The sequence below is a fragment of the Silene latifolia genome, chromosome 9 (genome assembly GCF_048544455.1).
Source record: "Silene latifolia isolate original U9 population chromosome 9, ASM4854445v1, whole genome shotgun sequence".
Lineage (NCBI taxonomy): Eukaryota > Viridiplantae > Streptophyta > Magnoliopsida > Caryophyllales > Caryophyllaceae > Silene > Silene latifolia.
The window spans coordinates 155,940,475-155,946,235 of record NC_133534.1 but is presented as its reverse complement, the minus strand read 5'-3'; the positions used below and the strand labels follow the sequence as shown (position 1 = coordinate 155,946,235).

General features: G+C 39.3%; 1 non-coding gene across 1 annotated transcript; it reads left to right on the top strand.

Annotated features, from left to right (window-relative positions):
* The first annotated feature begins 2,139 nt into the window (after positions 1 to 2,139).
* LOC141603532 (small nucleolar RNA R71) lies at positions 2,140 to 2,246 on the top strand. The gene has a single exon (XR_012525402.1). It is a non-coding gene; the product is annotated as a small nucleolar RNA R71 (small nucleolar RNA).
* The last annotated feature ends 3,515 nt before the right edge of the window (positions 2,247 to 5,761 follow it).

Here is a 5,761-nt window from a genome sequence, read left to right as displayed (position 1 = left end):
GAAGTAGTCGAATGCTTGTTCATTGTTATGATAAAGATTCTCAATAGACCTTTGCACATGTTGTTCTTCATTGTGGTCTTGGGTCATAGCATTACCAATATAAGGATTGAATAACCCTTCAAACTCATCATCCCAAAGACCGCATACTTCATCTACTTGTTCCCCAATAGTATCATGAGTTGATGAGAACAACTCCTCTTTCTTCTTGTCAATATGGCTAATGAGGCCTTCCTGTTCTCTTGTCATGAGTGGTGGTGAGCTATTCAAGCTCTCATTCTTGTCGAAACATTCTTGCTCTTTGGATGGAGCATCTTGGAGATTACCCATTTTATTTTCCCATATGGGTGGTGATTCTTTACCCATAGCTTGTTCTTTGCATTAAGATGCCAACTTCTTCCTATAACTTTCTCGGCTATAATGATCAACCATGAAATATGGCTCATGTAGTCGGGGAGCTCTCATTGTCTTGTCAAGATTAAAAGTGATTGTTTCATCTCCCACTTCGAGTGTGAGCTCTCCATATTTCACGTCAATCACCGCTCCCGCGGTGTGTAAGAAAGGTCTTCCTAAAATGATAGGAATGTTGGAGTCTTCCTCCATGTCAACAATAACAAAGTCCAGTGGGATGAAGAACTTGCCAATTCTTACCGGCACATCCTCTCATACCCCTAAAGGTGTCTTCGTTGATCGATCAGACACTTAAAGTGTGATATTAGTACACTTGAGCTCTCCCATTCCTAACCTTTTGCACACCGAATATAGCATGACACTCACACTTGCCCCAAGGTCACATAGAGCTTTGTTGATTGTAGTATCGCCAATGGTGCATGGAATAGAGAAACTTCCGAGATCCTTTAGTTTTGGAGGTGAACTTTCTTGTAGGATGGCACTACTCACCTTAGTGAAAGCAATAGTCTCAAGCTTCTGGATAGATTTCATCTTTGTAAGAATATCTTTCATGTATTTCACATAGACCGTAACGTGATTGATCAATTCCGTAAATGGAATTGAGACTTCCAAGTTTTTCACAATCTCCATAAACTTACCAAGTTGTTCATCAAACTTTGGCTTAGCTTGACGACTTGGAAATGGAAGCCGAATCACAATAGGCTCTTTCTCCTTTGCCTTCTCTTCATTCTCCTTTGAAACTTCTTGAATGGTGGTGGGTTCTTCTTCTTTCTTAGAGTCTTCAACAACTCTTTCCTTGTCACTAGCATTCACAACACCTTCATCAACGGGCCTCTTCGGCTCTTCATACCTTATACCGCTCCTCAAATGGATGGCACTCACCGACTCATGTCTTGGGGGATTACCTTGAGTTGGTAATTGCCCCTTTTGTCTTTGTGAACTAGAAGATGCTAATTGAGACATTTTGGTCTCCAACATCTTTGTGTGAGCTAGTATGTTGTTAATGGTGATGTCTTTTGCTTGGATATCCTTTTGCATTTGAGTTAAAAATTCTTGTGGTTCTTTTGCATTTGGAGGACCGCTTTTTGAACATCAAAACCTTGGTCATTTGTTTCATTGTATGGAGGTTGATTTTGATAACTTTGGTTTTGATTGTAAAAGGGTCTTTGAGCTTGGTTTCTCATTGGAGGTGGGGTGTATGTTGTTTGAGGGTTTTAAACATTTTGGCTTTTGTATGAGAGGTTGGGGTGGAATTTGGTGTTTTCATTGTAATAGTTGGAATAAGGGGTACCACTCTTGTATGCTTGGAAAGCATTCACTTGTTCACTTGTTCCCCTACATTCACTTTGGTCATGTCCCAAAGTTCCACAACTCTCACATACTCCACTTGGAATTGATGATGATGCTAACATAGCATTAACATGTTGCTTAGGTGATTTGGAGGCCTTTTCAAGTTTAGCCATAGCCTTCTTAAACTTCAAATTAATGGTGTAAATGTGAGCACTAAGTTGAGCACCCAATTGAGTAATAGAGTCCACCTCATGCTTTCCTCCTCTAGTAGCCTTCCGAGGTCTACTATATTGTGAGTTATGGACCGCCATTTCTGCAATCTTGTTCCATGTTTGATTGTCATCAACTTCGGTAAACATACCATTTGACCCCATATTGAGAATGTTTCGGGAGTCTTCATATAGACCATTCCAAAATTGTTGTACAAGGAACCACTCGCCAAGTCCATGGTGTGGACAAGATCGACAAGTATCCTTGAATCTCTCCCATGCTTCATACAAAGATTCCTCGTCTCTTTGTTTGAACCCGGTGATTTGGGCTCTCAACATGCTAGTCTTCTCCGGATGATAGAATTTCTTGTAGAAAGCAAGTGCCAATTTCTTCCAAGAGTCAATAACAGGAGAAGCCTTATCTAGGCTCTTCAACCATTGTTTCGCGGAACCAATCAAAGAAAAAGGAAATAAGACCCGTCGAATTTGGTCTTGAGTAACTCCGGTTTGAGAAATCGCATCACAATAGTCATAAAAAGTCTTCATATGAGAATGAGGGTCTTCACTAGGCATGCCCCCAAATTGACTTCTCTCAACCAATTGTATAAATGCGGATTTTGCAATGAAATTACCGGTTAAATGTTGTGGGGTAGGAGTACCATTTGGTAGGTTCTCCTCAGTTGGTACAGAATGTGATGAAAATTTAGGCATTGTGGGTTGGTTTTGTGTTGGGTTATCCTCTCCTTCTATTGCAAAAGGGTTGATAAACTCAATATTATTTGGTTGAATGTCCACAATATCACCAATACCTCTCAAAGTATTTCTAGCAAGTCTTCTATTGTTGGTCAAAGTTCTTTCAATTTCAAGATCAATGGGTAACAAGTTACCTTGTGATCTCCTATACATGCAAAAATATAAAACAACTCGAAAACAATTTGAACGAACCTTGAGGAGTTTAACTTCCCCAAGGTAAAGAAAGACACAACTAAAAACAATTAAAGAAAATCAAATCAAGTTAACATCATCCCCGACAACGGCGCCATTTTTGGTTCGTCGGTTTTGTTACTCGTCGTCAAAAGTTACCTTGACTAAAACAATATTTATAACTTTACAAACTACTCTTAGTAAAGAGGCAAGTAAAGGTCGGATCCCAAGGGACGGGTATTGATGTAGGATTTTCAATTGCAAATGGTTGTGTCTAGGGGTGTCACAATTTGGGTTGAGGTAGGAGATCAACTAAACTAATCAACAATATAAAAGCAAAGCAATGAAAACAAGCAAGATGATTAAAATGAGATGTAAACAATTGATTATAAGCACTAGGGTGTCATGGGTTCATAGGGGATTCATGGGATTTGATCATACAAACATATTCTCTACTAGATGCAAGCACTTATTGTAGTGATGGGATCGAGTTAGTGTATATCTTACAATCCTTAAGAAGGTTTGGGTCCAAGAGCCGAATCGATTAGATTGTACAACACCTACAAGTCGACTTAATCCTTCCTATCCAACTATATGCATGGTCTAATGAGACTAGAGTTTGTTTATGTCTAACAAGTCTCATTGAAAAGGTAAGTGATGGGTTAAAAATGCAAGGATTCATAGGCTCGCATTTCATCAAACATAACATGTGCATAAGTTGGAATCACAACAAGCAAGCAAATTAATTATGAAAACATATTAGATTAACCATGAATCAATCCCCATGTTGGTTTACCCTAATTCCCCATTAACCCTAGTTAAGGAAACTACTCACTCATTATCAAGTTTAACATGCTAACAAGGTTGTCAATCATACTAGCAAGCACTACAACAAAAACGCGAGAAACTGACGGAAAAATTAAGGCCATACTGACGGCATTTCCGTCCGTATTTCAATTTCCTGACGGAAATTCCGTCAGGAATCAGGGTCAGCTTATTTCGTCAGTAAAATACCATCGACGTGGAATTTCCGTCGATCTTCAAAATCGACGGATCTTTGACGGAAAATCCGTCTTTATTTCTAGGTCAAAAGTGACGGAAAATCCGTCAGTTTTCTGCCTTACTGACGGAATTTCCGTCAGTGTTATCTGACACGTGGCATTCCACGTAATTTACTGAATTCACAATAAGAAGAGGGCAGTGACGGAATTTCCGTCAGTAGTTTCTCTTTACTGACGGAAATTCCGTCAGTTGTCAAGACACGTGGCAGGTCAGTGTTAATTCTGGGGAAAATGATGAAGAAAAACAATGACGGAAATTCCGTCAGTTTTTCTAAATTAATGACGGAATTTCCGTCAGATCTATTAAAAAACTGGAATGGGAAAGCGACTGCTTTGCAGCCACGATCGTTTTTGCATCGTTTCAAAAATACGACTGCTTTGCCCAGCCGCGATGCCTATTTGCATCGTTTCTAATATAAACAAAACCTGCAAAACACATCCAATCGTCGACCGCCAAGCGGGAATCCATTTTCACGTCGACCGCTAATGCGGAAATCAATAGACAACAAAAGAGAATGGGACGCAAATTGTTTTAAATAAAAACATAGTCAAATTTGTACATTGTCTTACAAATTAAACACGAAAGAGAATTGTCTTACCATGTCTTTCATACTTACTAGACGACAATACTAACTAAACTAAAGTTCTAACCTAAAGGCTCTAACCTAAAGGCTCTAACTTAAAGGCTCTAAGTGTTTATAGGCTCAATAAAACTACCACCAATACCTCCAAACCCGTCATCACCACCCCCAAAGTCATCCCGTCTATGTGGAGTAAATTGTGAACACGTGTTTGGGGGTTGAGATGCTTGCATATCAGCCCAAGCCTTTCTCATTGCCGCCATTTCTTCAGCCTGTTCACGAACCTGTCTTTCAAGAGCAACTCGAGCGGCTCGCTCATCATTCATTTGGGTGGAAAGCTGTGAAATCATGCTAGGAGCATAAGATAAAGACCGTCGGCCAGCTTTGTTAGGAGGAAGATCATACCATATTTGGGCCCCTGTATCTCCTGTCCCAAACATCCGGTTATTCTCGTCAAAGCCTCCTACTGACCTTGTAGTAGGCCCGAATCTCGTCGGGAGACTGTCAGTGTGGCAATGGTGGCTCATCTCCTCTTGGAAATCATATTTAAAAAAAAAATAGAAAATCGTCAGAAATGATATATATATATACCTATCTTTATAAGAAAGATATTATCGTTCTTTGTAATAAAAATAAATATTAAATTAAATTCAAGAATTTACCTCAATATCAGCCGCTCGAGGGTTAACCCACTCGCCCTTCTTATTTTTCTTCGTCTTCATGAACATCTTGTGGGGGGTGGCCTCTTGACCCTGAAATTATTATGGAAACAAGTAAAATCAAGTATATATTTGTCAATCATATATATTAACCACTTTTTAAAAGCAATATAAACAATACTTACCAATTCCTTGAAAGCATCGGAGCAACTCTTCCGACCAAGAGTGTGGGTGCCCAATGCTTTCCCATCTTTCCCACCCGACTTCCTATTTGCCGTGTTGATTTTCGAATGTTTGGCAAAAGTAGGATCATTTGGCCTATTCCTAAGGTTCTCCAACCAAGAAGCAGGCACCCACTTTGGCGGTTTCTTGTTATATTTTAGTCCATTAATAAGAGTGGTAATCTGCCTCATTACCCTCGCCTGCCACTCAGGAATAGGATCATACTCAGGATCGATGGATCTTACATGAGTCTGTTTCAAAAACAAGTGTGAAATTAGTTATATAAAACTTTGGAAAATTCTTATAAACTTAAGAAAATTATTATAAACTTAAGAAAATTATTATTGAAAAACATAATTACCGCAAAGTAATTCCACATCTTCCGACGCTGTGCGTTACTCGCTTCA